The sequence below is a fragment of the Apodemus sylvaticus genome, chromosome 2 (genome assembly GCF_947179515.1).
Source record: "Apodemus sylvaticus chromosome 2, mApoSyl1.1, whole genome shotgun sequence".
Classification (NCBI taxonomy): domain Eukaryota; kingdom Metazoa; phylum Chordata; class Mammalia; order Rodentia; family Muridae; genus Apodemus; species Apodemus sylvaticus.
The window spans coordinates 149,100,568-149,118,411 of NC_067473.1; the positions used below are offsets into that span (position 1 = coordinate 149,100,568).

At 43.7% G+C, this 17,844-nt stretch overlaps 1 non-coding gene across 1 annotated transcript; it reads left to right on the plus strand.

Annotated features, from left to right (window-relative positions):
• Positions 1-11,008: 11,008 nt before the first annotated feature.
• On the plus strand, positions 11,009-11,153 carry LOC127679532 (small nucleolar RNA SNORA48). Its single transcript, XR_007976832.1, has one exon. It is a non-coding gene; the product is annotated as a small nucleolar RNA SNORA48 (small nucleolar RNA).
• The last annotated feature ends 6,691 nt before the right edge of the window (positions 11,154-17,844 follow it).

Consider the following 17,844-nt stretch of genomic DNA (forward strand, 5'->3'; position numbering starts at 1 on the left):
TGTCTTGTCTTCTAGTCTCTTCCCATGTCCTTCTCCCCTCCCCTTCCTTTCTAAGGATGGTTCTTACAATAATCCTACTTACTTTTCAATCAAGTAAAATAGCACCCACATTGCATGAATAAGAAGTGGTGGCTGTACAGATGGGCTATACTTCATATTAACTCATAGTGTGAGCTTCTCAAGGTCCACAATGTTCTTGACCTGTTCTCATTTACCACATCTTTCTAAACTATGAGCATCAGAGCTAAAGCATCTAAATGGATTCTGTCCAAACCAGAAAAAGGCAAAATTATTACCAACTTACCCTGGGGAAGCACTAGGGCTCCTTATAGAGAAGTCCCAACTAGCAAGCTCTGGGGTCACAAGAACATTTGTTGATTCGGACTAAGCTTGTGGGAAACCTGTGCAACACAAGTCATCTCAAAAATGGAGCTGAGAGCAAGGTTGCTAAGGTCAGGTTGTGCTAGCAAACTTGGACCTCCACCCAAGAGCAAAGTTCAAATGCAGCTCTTATAGTAAATATTTGCCCACATTTTGCTATTACCTCCATCTTGCTTTGTTTATCTTCAGGTCACATAGCCTTTCACTTTCCCATCTGATTGGCATCCAGAGGTCATGGTGACCACACAGCTGGGCAGATGTTAGGAATCTGGGCTGAGATGCGTTAGTGAGAATGTCGGAGTGGATTCCTTGTGGAATACTGTGTGGGAGAGGTGGGCAGAGCTCTCTGGGGACTCAGGCCTTTCCCACCCATCCCTGGGAGCTCAGCAATGAAGCTGTGTTTATCTTAGAGCTCTATGGCATTGTGTGCCTGAAGGTGACAGCACTGACCACCCAGCACAGCAGACACTTGAGTTTTTTGGCCAGTAACTTTTCAGAGTCAGCGCAAATGCTGGAAAAGAATTTTGCAATGTTTCTGGCTGGGATGAAGATGTAGCCTTGACCCCATCCACCATGTGTTTTAAATCCCTGTATTTATTGATGCCAGCAATGAGTGTTGCCTTGTGCTCTATGGGAGGGACCTTGGCCCTTAACATCATTAGTAACCATTCTAGCAGGGCCATGGGTTCCCTTTAAGGTGATGGTTAACTCTCTGCCTGGGAGTTTAGCTCTCTATAGAGCAGAAGTCTAAGAAACACAGACAGACAAGCAGAAGGGGAGGGAGGTCCCCAAGGGAAAGCCTAGATAACTAGTCCTCCTCCTTTATTGAAAAAAGTATTATTATTGTTATTAATTTTACAAAACTACATATGTGTGCATTGCACACTATACTCCTTCACATCCCATCTCCCTGTCACACTCACCTCTGTTCACAAATATCTCACTCATGTTCATATCTGTTTGGTTTTGTGACCCACCAAGATTAACCAGAACCATCTGTGTGATGGTGAGTTTTGAGCTAACTGTTGGAGTCTGGTCAACTCAGCAGCAGGTCCACAATGATTTCTCCCTTTCCAAGAATCTATAGATAGCTAATAGTTTTAAGTCCCATGAGCCTTTCCCCCCACTTGGCTGACTATTGATAGGGACAGTCTTGCATGCGGCCAGTGTAGGTAACTATAGTTGATTGAATTAAGGAATACAGTAGTTGTACCAGCCTGTTGTCAAGCCCTTACCAACTTCCTAACCCTCTTCCACGGTGCTCCCTGTGCCTTAGAAGGGGGGTATAAGTGACTTGTTAAGGACCCACTACAGTCCATATTTTCTGCATCTTGGGAAGCCATGAGCCCCTGCAATCACCTCTGTTCAGAGTAAGAAGAGGTTGCACTAATTAAGTCTGGGACAGCTTTCATTGAGGGCCATGAGCTTGGGTATTTAGAAGGCAGTTTTCTGCTGTGTCAGGTTAGTTGGCTGACTACCCTGCCCCCAAATATGGAAAGCCACCATGAATATATATATATATATATAATCAAATGCCAACCACACTTACTTTGCTACGCATCATTTCCAACTGCATCTGTGTTGTCATTAAACCACCTCTCCCTTTGGCCTTCTCTCTTGCATCTTCCCACACTCAACAGAGGTTACTAGTAGGATTTCTAATTCAATTTTTACTTTAATCTGTGTTTTTATCTTTTATTTGCATATGTGCATTTGCTTGAATTTACATGTACCATACTGATGCTTCTAAACACAAGAGGGCCTCAGTTGCTCTGGAACTAGAGTTACCTGGGAGGCACCTGATGTAGGTGCTGTAAACCAAAACCTGGGTCCTCTGAGAGTGCAGTGTGTGCTTTTAAACACTGAGATACCTCTTCAAACGCCTAGAAAGATTAATTGGAAGCTAACTTCATCGGGTTTTAACCACTGAGCCATCTCTCCAGAAAGATTAATTGCAACCTAACTTCACCAGATTCACAGGCTTGTCACTTTGTGAGTGGGCACTGAGGTGCCGTAGCAAGTGACTGCAGCTCCCAAGGGGAGACACAATGTTTCCTTCTCCTAACTAAAAAGCAATAAGAAAGACAAGGAATTAGGCAGAAAGTCTAGGATATTGCTAAGACAAGAAAAGATAACTGCTTGACTTCCCAGTCAACTAGGACAGTAGATGACAAAGCTCAGAGCTGAGATGTAGAAGACCAAACATGCACTCCCTGGGTTACCGTCCTGTTCCCAAGGATGCTTACCACCTACCCTTTGCTGGTGCTATCTGGATGCGTTACCTGTATAGAGACAGTTTGCCCATTTAGAATGAAATGCCTTAACTCCTTATTTCCTCTATTTCTACACTACATAAAAAATATACTGTTTGCAAATGTGAAGGTTATGAGTGTCTAGTTAATTAAATTTCACAAGGTGAACATAATTTTTGCATACTGGTTAAGACATGCTTCCTAATTCATTTTTATGATAAAATAAGTTTACTTCTTTTCTACAAACTATGGTGTTTCAGTTAAATCTTTAGCCATCTAGAAGTGATGGAATATATATTACATAAAGTTATGATCGAGATATATTTATACTCCATATGGTACACACCAAATTTTCAGTACATAGGTTTTTTTTAATATATCAAGTGATATATCAATATTTTTTATATATATCAAGTGTTGTTTTTAAGTAAACTAGATGATTCAATATTGTTATTTTTCTACTTTTTATGAATAATATATGCTTAACATTTCTTGTTTCCATGCCTTTTTTTAGTTTAATGTAAATTATTCCGTTTTTCTTCTATTACCTTTTTCATAATATAGTTTTTTTTTACTATTTTTAGTGGTTTCCATAGAGACTGAAACATACAAAGCTCTGACTCACATACTAAGGATAAATTTACTTTTTTGCCAACACTTTAACTTGTGTTTATTTCACTCATAATCAACTATCTAATTTTATTGCTTTTCAGTTTCATTTTACATTTTCACTTTTATTCAGTCATAAATCTGTATTTCTTATTTAGTTATACTCTTCTATTTATATTCTTCCCCTATGAAATAGTTTTATCTCTGCTGTTGATAATTATTTTTTAATGCAAGTCTGGTAATAATGAATTCTTTCAGAGTTTTGAGTAGAAAGATTTGTATTTACCTTTTAAGTTTTGAAGTATAGTTTGATTTTGAAACCTGTTTCTGATAGCTGTACACTTCTACACATTTTTTTCTAGACATTTTTTTCCTCAGCTCTTTATACTGTCACTTCCAGTTTTAAGCCATCATTTACTTCTGTGGAGGTCAGCTGTCAGCCGTGTCTTACTCCATTTCATCTTAGTCTTAAACTTTAATTTCTTTTTAAGTTATCATAGTAGCCAGGTGTGGTGGCACAGGCCTGTAATCCAGCACTTGGGATGCAGAGGCAGCAGATTTCTGAGTTCAAGGCCATCCTGGTCTACAGAGTGATTTCCAGGATAGCCAGGGCTATACAGAGAAACCCTGTCTTGAAAAAAACCAAAAAAAAAAAAAAAGTAAGTTTTCATAGTATGTATATTGAATGCAGTCCCTCCACATCCATTCCCTTCTCTTCCACTCCTCTCCTCTTCTGTTAGTCCCTTCTGTCTCCTCAGACAGTTTTCACTTTTATTCTCAAGTAGGAACCATAGCTGAGAGCAAGCATACAACATTTGTCTCTCTTAGAATGGCTGAGTTAGCTTAGTATAGTTGTCTCTAGTTGCATCCATTTGCCTGAAAATGATATACCTCTATCCTTATTCATGACTGAAAACCTTTCCACTGTATATACACCACATATCTCTTATCCACTCCTCAGTTGCTAGGCAGCTGGGTTGGGTCCATAGCTTAGCCATTGTGAAGTACTGCAGTACCATTGATCCTTCCATGACACGCTGATACTGACATGGAGTCCTTTGTGCAAATTCCAGGAGTGTTTAGTCACATGGAAGCTCTATGTGTCTAGCTTTTTGAGAAACTGTCACACTGACTTCTGTAAAGGTTAGGATAGTTTATATTCCCACCAGCAGTATATGAGTTCCATTTTGTCCACATCTCTGCCACTATTTGTTACTTGCTTTATTCCATTTATTTATTTATTTATTTACTTATTTATATATTCAGTTTACAGCATGATCCCAGCCCCCACCCTCCTCTCCTTCCAGTCCCACCCTTATACCCCTCCCCCACTCCCCCATCCCCTTTTGGGAGGCTCTCCCATGGGTACCACCCATCCTGTTACATCAAGTTGCAGCAGGACTAAGTGCATCCTCTACCAGTGAGAGCAGACAAGGCGGTCTAGCTATGGAAGGAGATTGCCAAGGTGGGCAACAGAACAATTGTCCTGCTGATGGCATCTCAGTGGAGTTTGACTGACGTGTCTCTGGGGGGAGTGAGGTTCATCACCTTCTCGTCTTTTTGATTTTTATCTCACCTTTTGAGAATTGTTTATTTCACTAATGAGCAAGAAATCAGACAACCCAATGAGGTTAATGTTTTTCCACTGAATGCTTTCAGGAACTTTGTCTTTTCCCCATATTTACTGTGATATGTTGAAGAAGATTTTATCTTTATGCACACATAAAATTATAGCTAGGGTCCTTTCATTTTGCTAAATTCTGAGTTTTATGTCTTCTGAAGTTCTGTCTCACTGTCTTTCCTGGCCTTCCATGTCTTATAAGCACAATCATTTATATTTCAGATCCAACAGTCTTCTTGCTGGTTTTGCTAAGAAACAAAGTTCTTATGCATTGTCTCCAAGCCTGTTCAGCTTCCAGCAGTTAAACATGGAATTCCACCAAATTCATAGAGATCAGCAGCTGGTAGGGACCGGCCAGCATAGCACTGGCAGGCTTTTGTATTGTGTCAGTTTGTCCCGTTTCTGTTTTTTGTGTGTTTTTCATGTAATGCAGTTTTCTTTGTGCTGCTAGGGATCAACCCTCCAGTTTATTGCTGTGAAGGAATAACACACAGCTCCATATCACAGTTAGACCCACATTATTCCATGATGTGGAAGGAATGAATAAGAAGTGCCCTCCATAAGAAGAATATGGCACAACAGAGTCTCCAAGGAAGTGAAGAAGACCGTGACAGCCGACAAGGTGAAGGTGACCACGACACTCTGGATTTGACAACAGGAAACTTGTTGAGACCCTTGACCAGAGTGAGCAGTAGAGCTGAGTGAGTGAGGGGCAGCAGGAGACTCAGGCTGAGGCTGTGAAAACTCTTCATGGAGCACTTCCTGAACCCTCCCCTTTCTGCTTCTGAGCTGAGGGATCCTCGGTCTCAGGGCATTTTAGATGCAGTTTTCCTTCTTTGTTTTGCTTGTATGTTTGATGTTGTTGTTTTAATCATATTTCAAGTGTGATTTCTTTAACTAAGCTAGGTGTGTTTTCATAGGTTTATTCAAATTCACAATACTCTTTTCCAAAACAATGTATGCTGTGGAGTTTCTTGGCCAATTCAAAAGAAGTAGATCATAGGTGAAGAGATGTCTACAGGAGTTGGAGCTAGAGTCCTGAGCTCACATGAAAGCTCTGCATATTACCTAAGATAAGTTAATAATTCCTTAACATTTGCTACATTATTTATACATAGATTTACATAGATTTTAAAAACAATATATGTGTAACTTACATTTAATTTAAAATATATACTACTAATTTAATCTTCATGAAAGTGCACACATATACTTACAAAGATATTAATATAGATATCTCTATCTATGTCTATCTACTTACTTTCCTGCAGATGAATGGAAAGATTTTGACTGGGCTAGGGATGTGTGAACTCATTTTTGCAATGAATACTTGATAATTATATCAGTTTACATTCATTTATTTAAATTTCTCATCACATGCAGGACAAAAGAACAATCATCTCCATCATGGAGAGAGAACAGAATCTTACAGAGGTTAAAAGATGCCTAGAACCAGACATTGGCCAGCAGACCTTTCTCCCTTTTCCTTCATAAAGTACCAAGCACTCTAAAGTTAACTGTGGTTGTGGATCAAAGGAAGACATTTGTCAAGACTCACCTAGAAAGCACTCCAAACCATCAACAAGAATAGAACTGCTGTTCGGGTTTGGGCTTGCTACGTTTTTGGTTAGGAGCTAAATCCTGTACATGTTGGGCAAGCACTCTCCCCTGTGGCTTATATCCCCCTTGAAAACTGTTCTCTTTTGAGACGAGCTCTCCCTATCTATCCTTGTAGGCCTTGAACTTTTTCTGGAGTCCACCAGGTCTTGAAGTGCAGTTATCCCACCTTTGCCTTCTGAGAAGCTAGCACTGCAGGTTTATGTCCCCAGACCTGGCTCAAACGGGGGCTTCTGAGTCACCTGACAGACTGTCCCAGGGTCTCAGACGTAAGCTTCAGCGTGGCCTGGATTCTGTGGCCACTGTTGACCTCACACTTGCTTGTCTTCATTGTTCACTTAAATGTGAAACCACAGGTGCCACCTGAGTCGCTGCATCCTCTGGTGCTCCGACAGGACAGGCCACCACTCCACACTGAGCCTTCCAGAACCAAGAGATTCATTCCACATGAAGGAAACCTTTGGGGCATTTAGACAATAGTAAACCAGAATTCACTACTTAGTAATTGTGGCTCTGGTCATGCCTCATGGCTTCTGTGAGACATGGTTTTCTTAATTATCACATCTGAACAATGACATTCTTCTTCTAGCATCATGTGAAGTTAAGGACAATGGATGGAAGAATTCCTAGGACAGAGCCTGGCACACAAATGGGAACTAATAGCAGATCACTGCTATTGTTAGCATTTATTTTCTTGGTTTACTTAAGTGTTATTGAGAGAACATGCAGTTAAGGTGATATTTTGATGTATGTAAACATTATATCACAATCACCATAATCAAGCTAACGAACGCATCCATTGTCACCTTAGATGCTTAGCTTTTAAATAACTAATGAAGGCTGGTGAGAGGGCGCAGCAGGAACACAAGCTTGCTGTGTACACGTGGCAACCTGAGTTCAATTCCCAGAGGCCCAAGCTGGAAGGGGAGAAGTGGCTTTGAGAATTGTCCCCTTACACCCACACATGCACCATGGCATGTGCCTGCCTCTCCCTCACACACACTACAGGGACATTTATATGTTTCTGTTTCAGAGTGATGGTGAATGGAAATTGATGACTAGAGTGAGGTCCATGGTCCTGTGTAACAGGGCAGGAAGGCTGGACTCCATCTTCCCAACTCTAGCCTTTGCTCCCTGCGTCAGCCCACTCACACACAGTGAGGTAACAGTTTTTGGGACCAGGGCCAGAATGGGTCACAACTCCCTGAACATCCATAGGCATTAAGATCATAGATGAGGGGCCCCCGTGATGAAACCTATATGCACCCTTGCCTCTTCCTTCAGTAGCTCTGACTTCTGCATGCCTTGTGAGTAGACACCCAACTTGGCCCTTCAAAGAAAGAGAATATGAGGCTCTTGGGTACCTGTGGCTACACCAAATCCAATATTCTGAATAAGGGGACAGAGAGCACTCAAAACTACTCAGCACACAATCTAGGACCCACTATGATTCATTTCTTGTCAGGATCCCTGGAGGAAATAAGTCATAGCTCTTCAAAGTAGGTGAGGGTCATGAGGTAGGTAGCCGACCATTCCCAATGGACAACTGTGCCAATGACAAAATATTGTGCTTTTCACTTGGTGCGACTGGAAGAAGGCACATGCAGGTAACTGAGGAAAACACACCACACCCCACGTGCCTGTTGTCTTTGTGCCGAGTTGTGTAGGTTAATGCTGAGGACACCTGCTTGGGCATGGAGTAGGGCCTGAGGAGGCTGTGCGTGATTGTGGAGCACCTACTTGCTGGTGTGTTTTCCTTTTCTATAACCATATTTCTCCGCATCTGGATTTTCCTGCATGGCTACCCATGAACACCTCCTTCACTAATGTTTGAGTGGTCTGTTTTCTGCTGTGAAGTCATTTACCCAGGTACCATGTAGAAACTGCAGGGGGAGAGCTGTCCTTCAGGCTGATGTCACTCAGAACTGACCACTCATGGCCAAGTGTTCATTGATATAATAGGCAGAGCACATGCCCTTCCTAGGCCTTACTCTGGCTTTCTCAGGGTTTCCTGAGAACCTTGTGCTACCATGACAGTGTCTACCAGACACTGGCTGTGGAAAAGCCACTACTTTAAGGCAAATTTGCATGCTTGTGTATTCATTTGGTGCTGGGTTTTATGAATGAGGGGTTTCTGGAAACAGACCCCAGGTAGGAGGGAACTTCCTGTGTCCTTGATGTCAATCTTATTCCTATTCCCACTCATTGCCTGGAAACTGGCCACAAGGCTACTTGGAGAGATATAAGGACTCCTGGCCTGATACTAAAACCAGAGGGACATCTGCTCTCTCCTTTCAGCTGTGCTGTCATTCCTCCACGCTTCCTGGCTTCTGGCATTCTGCTTAGGGAGAAGCAAGATGAGCAAAAGGATTGTTTCACCACTTGGCTCAACCAGGTCCAGAGTATCCACTGGGCACTCATCAAGGTCACTTCTCATAGTTGCTTGCACCTGTACCACCCACCAGGGACATTGGCAGATGCTCTGAACCAGGTAAAAGGGAAGGCATACAGGGGGGCAAGGGGGGAGGGGGGATGCTTCATGCTTCCTAAGGAAGGAGGGCAGCAGCCACTGCAACCTTCTCACCCACAACACAGAGAAACCTCAAGGCTTCTCAGGAGGAAGTGGAGGCCTGGGTCACACTGCTCACTGTTGTTAATGGTAAGTCCACATTCTAGGTCAGGGCAAGTCCACATTCCCATCATCCCTGATTAAGACAGCAGTGGCTGTGAGGGACAGTAGCAAGCACTTCCGCCTAAGATACCCAGATCAGTGACTTTTGACGTACTGCTGGTTTGTTTGTTGGTTGGTTAATTTTTTTTATTTGTGTGTATATTTGTCTTGAAATAAGATGGCATTCTATATCCTATGTTGGCCTGGAACTCATTATGTAACCCAAGCTTATCTCAAAATCAATTCTTGTGCCTCAGCCTCCCAAGCTCCAAGATTACAGTCATTAGCCTCTGTTCCCAGCCACAGAGTGTACTTTTGTGATGGGAAAAGCAATTTAGCCTTTGCCTTTCCTGAAGAACCAGCTTTGGGTTTGTGATTCTCAGTTTTCACAAATCTCTGGATGTTTTTATAATAGCTTTCCCATCAATTTTTTCTCCAATGAAAGTTTTAGAGATAATTTATGGATTTTAAAAACAGGTTATGGTATTGGGTATACAAAGTCCTTTCCAATCCAGCCATTTTCTGTTGCTGACATAACACCACAGACTGGGAAATTACAAAGAAGAGCTATGCTTTGGGCTCTTGGCCCCAGTCCAAACTTAAAAGTCTGCAATTGGCAATGGTATTAGAGCTGACACACTCTCAAAATAACTGGTCAACCTCGTAATCCACAAATCCATCAAATACATAAACAGGCTAGTTACCTCCTGAAGGATCTGTCTCCTAATATCTCATAATGAAGATTAAGCTTAAGTTACAATCTTTGGAGAAAAGCAACCATATTCAAACCACAGAATAGCTTACTACCTTTCTGTGCTTGGCACTCTCTAGAAGCAGAAAAAGATGCCAGTGCAACCTGAGGTTGAACTTCCACAGATGCCCAGCTCCTGGCTACCCTGAACCTGGGTCCCATCACAGCAGAAATGGAGAACATTTTCCCCTAAAGCCTCTCTAAGAGACATAAATACATTTGAAAAGAAATCCTGGATAGATGCTAAGAGGCAGAGAGCATTTTCTTTGGATCATGTTCTAGAGTCTCTGAGCTAGGACAAGGACATTTCTGATTGACCTGACAGTACTCTACAGGGACCGCTGACACAATGGTGGCATTCTGCCACTGCCCCAAGAGCCATGGCAAGCATCATGTGGGCCCGTAGAAGGCCCTGAGGATCTTGGGCACAAGGGAGACCATATAGGTTAGTTCTGGGACTTCACAGTTTTCTGGCATACCTGCCTCTCCCTTTTTGGGAGACTCAGTTCTAGAAGCTGCCTTTATTTTGGTATTGGAATGGGCATGTATGGGACCTGGTCCTCTGCTGGCTCAGGGCTGGCTAGCTGTGTGTCTTTTACTAAAAATATTAAGAGTTAAGAAGAGCATGTTAAGAGAAGAGAAGAGAGAGCAGCTTCCCTTACAGCAGGAGATGCTATCCGATGTCTCCTCCAGTCAGGAAGATGTGGGGTCTTTGTTTTCTACACATCTGGAAAGTCTAGTGATCCTGTGCCCTAGAAAAGGCATATGTTAATACAGAGAATTAACATGCCCAGGGGAACTAAGTCTGCCATTCGTGGTCTCCTCAGTGACCAATTGGGCCAACTGCCTCTGCACAGCCTTCTCTTTCAGCTCGCTCTCCACTGACTTTCTGCTCACATTCACAAACGACTTGTGTCTTGCCATTCCTGTACTAGATATTACACTAAGCATTTCAGAAAATTTAACTTATATGTGGACTTAAAAACAGTTGATGATGTAAAAGCATAGAGCAGAATGATAGCAATCAGGGTCATTCAAACAGAGATGGGTCAAAGACTTAAAAAATAATTAAAGCCAGACAGGGTAAATAAGTTTAAAATATCTGTTGTCGCCCTGGCAATGGGCAAAGAGACACTTTGTTGGTGGTGGTGTCCTTAGATCAGTCAGGGACAGAGCAGATGGCAGTCCTTAGTTCATCCTAGCTTGATGCTCAGCTTGGTGGGCAAAGTTATCTTATGCCTAAACTCATAAAAATCAAATCAAATCAAACCCAAGCAGCACATCTCGGGAGGAGGAAGACAGAGACCTGCATTCTGACATCAGGCAGGCCATGGATACTCAGAACCCCACCTACCCCCATGAAGCACAGCACAGGAAGACAGAGAACTTCAGAGCACTGTGCCACCCAAAAACCTGCCCTCTGGCACTCTGCACAGGCAGGCCATAGACACTCACTTGCCGGCACCCCATGCAACCTGGATGAAGGATGTCACCCAGGGGCCCACCAGCCATGTGGCTAACGTTGGAACTAGAGACATGGAACTAGAGACATGAGGGTGGAGAGGAGCAGCCTGTTGTGAACGGCCAGCCCTGTCACCTGGGCCATGGTGAGGTACCATCCCAACCTGCTGCCGAGGCCATGTCTGAGTCTGTGGCTATGTATGCAGTGACAGGGCTCAAAAGTTGATGTCTGTGGTTCATATTACCACTAGAGGACATGGGGATGTTCCAGGTCAAGGCAGCTGCTAGGGAATCATGTGGACATGCAGGGGCTGTGCAGAACTGGCCTTATCCCTCACTGGGAGGTCCCCTAGAGAGCTGGCCTCTCTTCTCATGGGTGGCAGCACTGAGGAGAGTGGGCCCGCTGCCTCACCCAGACAGCACAGTGGAGCTGGCCCTGAAGGCCTGGGTGCAGGTGAGCTGGGCTGTCTCCTGCCCACAGTTGCCCCGGGCAGCCCAGCTGGCAGAATGCCAGAGAGCTCATTCTGATGGTGCGGATAAGCGAGGGCCAGTTCACTGACCAGCTCAGCCACCAGCCAGGGCCGGATCCAGGGCTCTGAGTTGACTCACCCCAAAATCTGTATCATCTACAAATGGTTAGGATTCATGAAAGGGCCAGTCCTCCTGATCCAGAGCTACAGAATCTCCTTGACACAGGGCAATGACAAGATAACTGAGAGGAATCCCTGTGATGATCCAATGTTGATGGTGTTACAGAAGCCAGACTCATTGCAATGAACATTCACAAGTGAAAATGTGTGGACGAAGGGATATATTGTGGGGGACTCTGGCATACTACAGCTTCCACAGGGAGATTTTCCTGTGCTTTGGGTTGTGTGTGTGTGTGTGTGTGTGTGTGTGTGTTATTATGGGGAGAGGTGAATATGAGGGGATGGAAAGATAAGTGAAACTGGGGTGCACGATATGAAACTCACAAGGAAATAATAATAATAAAATAAAATATCTGTCATATAAGAATCATGTAACAATCAATTACAATGTATGGTATATGGTATTATACTCTTGAAAAATACTGAATGAGTGGATATAACATGTTCTTACTACAAACATCACAACTATGTCAGGTGATACATATTTTAATAAGCTAAATATAGTAATTTAAGATATATGTGATTTAAAACATCGTGTTGAACACAAACACACAATTTTATCTCTTGATTTTAATTAAAATGTAAAATCATAAAAAGAAATGAACTATTAATTCAATGGATTTTCCTGTGGCGCTCTGTCGGAATTGGAAAGTCTATCTCTCCTTTGGGGATCAGGTAATTCAATGACCCAGAGCATGAAATCCTCAGTGGAAATTTCACTGCAGGACCATAAATGTCCCACACTATGGTGGTTAAAATTGCTATGCCCCCCCATAGACTCACATGAATACTTGGGCAATAGGGAGTGGCACTGTTAGGAGATGTGGCCTTCTTGGAGTAGCTGTGGCTTTGTGGGAGGAAGTGTGTCACTGTGGAGGTGGGCTTTGGGTCTCATATGTAAACTCAAGCTACACCCACTGCAGAGGATGGCCTTCTCTTGGCTGCCTGCAGAAGAGAATCTCCTCCTGGCTGCCTTCGTATCAAGATGCAGACCTCTCACCCCCTTCTCCAGAACCATGCCTGCCTGGATGCTGCCATGTTTCCCACCATAATAACGGACTAAACCTCTGAAACTGTAAGTCAGCCCCAATTAAATGGTTTCCTTCATAAGAGTTGCCTTGATTATGGTGCTTCTTCACAGCAATATAATTCCAACTACAATACATACACACAAGATTTCTCTTATATACCCCTACCATGTTTCAGGTGAAAAGATTTAATTTTGACCCAACAAGAAAAAAAAATGCCCTTTTCCAACCATAATGCATTATAGATTAATTTGTGTCCTCATCTCTAGAACTTAGTTCCTATTAGAATGTGATGGATTTAAAGATGGAAGGGGGTGATCTAAATAAAAATTAGTTCATGAGGGCAGGTCCTAACTACACAATTGGTGTGCTCATAAGAAAGGTAATCAAGGGCTAGAGAGACAGCTAGAAGCCAAGAATACTCATTGCTCTTGCAGAATAGGCAGATGCAGTTCCCGCCATTCACACCTGACACCTCTTTATGGCCCATAACCTCCCAGAGTCACACAAACACAGACTTAAGTAGTTAGTTAGTTAGTCAGTTACCTAATTAACTAATTAATTGAAAAAGAGAAAAGGTGCTCAGGACACAGACACAAAGAAAGATGACCATGTGACACAAAGGACGTGGACAGCCGCCTGTGAGCCGAGGAGACATAGTTCTGCTTCATACCCTGATCTCAGATTTCCAGTCTCCCAAACCAGCACAGTACACTTCGGTTAAATTCCTGCTGTGCAGGGTTTCGCTATCACTGGCCCAGTGGACTCACAAACTGGAGTATGACATCAAGAAACTCCCATCTACTCTGCCTCTTTCTCTCATGGGTAGAGCTCCCTTTTCTGCTGGAGTACATGTGGCTTACATATACCTGGAGTCTGAAAGAAGACAACTGAGAGGTTATTAAGGTGTGGTGTCGTAGTAGAGGGAATGATCTGTGGGAGAACCTCAAGTTCAATTTGATATTACTAAGCATATATTGACACATACTTTTATTTATGTTTACTTGCTTATTAATGTATGTACCTATGTAAAAGAAAATAGCTTCAGTAACCCATGGGAGACTGCCAGCCCTTCTGGGACCAGGAAGAGGTGGAGATTCCATGAGGAGGCAGCAGAGTGGGGCAAAGGGCACATCTGGCTTCTCCAGGAAGGATGTGGATCTTTATCCCAAGAATAGCAGCTACCCTGAAAGATTTTAGCAGGGGGAGGGGTGTGTGGTCAGATTTAGTCTTGCAGTTTATTTGGACAATCAAAATTTGATTTCTTGTGGTGAAATAAATTCTCTGATCCCCATCAATGACAGTGGGAAGCCCTGGGTTGCCAACTTGGGAAGTTGTTCTATTTTTCAGCAGCCCACCCCAGAGCAGGGAATAACATGGCCTAGGTGAAGGCAAGTGTACTGACTGGTTTTGTGTGCCAACTTGACACAGGCTGGAGTTATCACAGAGAAAGGAGCTTCAGTTGGGGACGTGCCTCCATGAGATCCAGCGGTGGGGCATTTTCTCAATTAGTGATTAAGGGGGAGGGCCCCTTATGGGTGGTACCATCGCTGGGCTGGCAGTCTTGCGTTCTATAAGAGAGCAGGTTGAGCAAGCCAGGGGAAGCAAGCCAGTAAGAAACATCCCTCTATGACTTCTGCATCAGCTCCTGCTTCCTGACCTGCTTGAGTTCCAGTCCTGACTTCCTTTGGTGATCAACAGCAATGTTTCCACAGTGTAAGCTGAATAAACCCTTTCCTCCCCAACTTGCTTCTTGGTCACAATGTTTATGCAGGAATAGAAACCCTGACTAAGACAGCAAGTATGTCATTCCATCACACTGCTAAGGAGCTTACCCAAATCCTAGCTGGCGGGAGTTTCATTCACCCCTGGAGGTGGTCCCCTAACTATCTGAGATCAGGAGCAAAGCCATTCATGGCTTGAAAGGTGGTGGAGAAACCACGCACTGACAAGTGGTCCTGTAGCAAAGCAGAGGAGGCAGCAGCTTCCTGGTTGCTAAGCATCCACTCTCAAATAACATCCACAAGCTACTGCATCCTTTGGCCCAGCTGTTAGCGCCTTATGATGCTGAGATAGAGACCTCACTAATCCCATTGTAATATCGTTCCATTTGGAGCAGGTCCTTTGCTCTTGGTCTAAAAGGGTGACTGAAGGAAAGATCTGAAACAAGGCATTAAATGGCCTGGGTGGCTAGCATGAACACATGAGTAGCAGCCCGTAGGACTGCATTCCTAGCGCGGTTACAAAACCAGGATAGATGTGTGTCCAACAGGGATTTGATTAATTTTCAGTAATGTGATAACGTTCCTATAAAAGTAATTTATAGGCAGGCTTGAGGCAGCTCTGGGAATTGAGCGTGTGGGATTAGAGAAGAACCCGCAGGCCTCGGTGGGGAGTTGCATTGAGTTTGGGTTTCCCAGTTGAGGTTGTTGCTCTTTGCTCTCAAATTTCAAAATTACAGCCACTTTACTTTAATGCAGCAACCTGCTTGTGAACCCTGAGTCAGGAAGGATATGGGGGGACTCTGCTACCCCCCCCCAGGTTCAAAACTGGGCAGAGGTGGATTGATTGCTGAAGTCTTGTGTTCTCTGAAATGACCTGGTGAGCTTTGTGGCTGGGACTTAGTAAATAAGGACCTCAGGGAAGGAGCAGAGACCAGCCAGGCAGGTGGCACTAGCTTTTACTGAAAGACCTACGTGGGACTTTGGGGTGGTTTTCAAATGAGATAAATTATGAAGGCAAGCTTCACCTTCTGGTTTGTTACAGCTGTCTTGGGATCCTAAAAGAGTTTGCGGCTGAAGCCAAGGAATTAAACGCAGGCTGTGGGTGGGGAAGGGGAAAGTCTCCCTCCTCAGTGAGATTTACCTCAAATCTGGAGAGCAAGACAAAGGACTGGAGGAGAGCCTTCCAGCCATATGAATTGCATGTGTAAGGTCCGAAACAGCAAGGACATTGGCTGCGCTCAGACAAGAGAGAATGCCGGGGTGAGCAAGACAGAACTGAGAGGGCCTAGCAGCAGAATTCAGGGGCCCTCAGGGGCCAGGCCATGAGCTAAAGAACACCTCACCACAGCAGGCGGCACAGATGACATCTGTCCTCAGAAGTCACAGACACATTGGGAAAACCCTGTGGAGATTTAGGGGAATGAGGAGTCCACTTTACTTAAACGCTGGTGTCTGCCCTACCCACCAGCAACAGTGTGGTGGTTTCCTGCGATGGCTTCCAGTCAGGCCTCCACCATCCCTCTTCAGACCTACATAGAGAATCAGAATCACTCTTCAGTTGCCGGTCTTCCTCCCTTCCCCCACTCCGCTTCTCTTTCGCCCTTTCCCACTTTTCCTCATCTCTCCTTTCCTTTTCCTTTCTCTTTCATTTTACTTTTAAGATAGATTGTATTTTTAGAGCACTTTTAGGTTCACTGAGCAGAAACTGTCATTTCTCATAACACCTGTGGGACTTCTCCCCGTATTAACATTGCCACAGTGGTGGCTTTGAAGAACTGGGTGCCTCAGAACTCATCCCATCGAGTCTTTAGTTTGCATGAGGGGTCACTCTTGATCTATTACTTGCTATGGGTTTCAACCAATGTGTTCGATATATCTACCATCAAAGAATCATACAGAATAGTTTCACTGCCTTAAAACCCCTCCTGGCTATGTCTGTTGGCTCCTCCCATTTCCGATGTTCTGCCAGTCACAGATCCATTTACCATATTCATACTTAATGCTTTCCCAAAATGCCACATGGCTGGAATTAAAATGACTCCTTTAGCATAGTCATATCCACCGGAGATTCTCTGTGTGTTTCGATGGCTTTGAAACTGGTTTCTTACTACTGAATGGTGTTCCATTGTCTAGGCTTACCACTGTTCATTTATGTTTTTGCCCTCTGAGACAGTTAGGTTGCCCCAAAATTTGTCCAATTATGAATAAAACTGCTATCACCATCCATGCGTACTTTTTATTATGGATATAGTTTTTGCCACCTTAGGCAAATACTGAGGGCGAAATGACTGGATCATATAGAAGAGTGACTGAGTCTCTTCTGGTGCTTAAGAGAAACACTTAACTGCAGAACTATGGTTTTTCTATAATTTTTAAAAGTCATATAGTTCCGATGTACAATCACTCAGAGAAAAATTTTCCACTTCAAAGAGGAGGAATGAATGATGTGGCTGATAGCAAAGAAAATCCAGAAAGACTCAAGTAAACCCCAAACCAGCCAGAAAAACACCGGAGCCCACAGATCTGCATCAACATCTGAGTGTGTGGTGGCATCCTTTAAGCTTCTTGTGGTCCATCTGTACAGAGCACACACACACACACACACACACACGGCTCTTTTTTGTTTTGAGACAGCCCTGTTCAGTTCCTGAAGCTTTCTGCAGTAGACATCCCACATTCTTAGAATCCCTCAAATAGTGGAATCTTCAGTGATACCTAAGCTTCTTCACAGCTTCCTGAAGTGGTCCACTCAGAGCGTCCTTACAGAGATTCCAATCCTATTACACATTGCCTGGCCTCATAGACTTTTTCCTGGCTCTTTGCCGTTACCCCCGTGACTCTGTAACTCCTATATTTTGCATGCATGCAAAATGAATGCCCACCACATAATCAACAGCAAGTTCTCTTGCAAGCTCTGGATGCAGCCAGCTCCCTTAGATGATAGCTTTAGTAATCTATGAATAGCTACATCGCCGAGTCAGGGGAACCTAGGTCAAAGTGAAGATGATGCTTGTCCTCTTCGATTAGGACAGCCCTACAATGCAACTCTTTTAAAATGAAAACCTTTCAAATGGGTTTT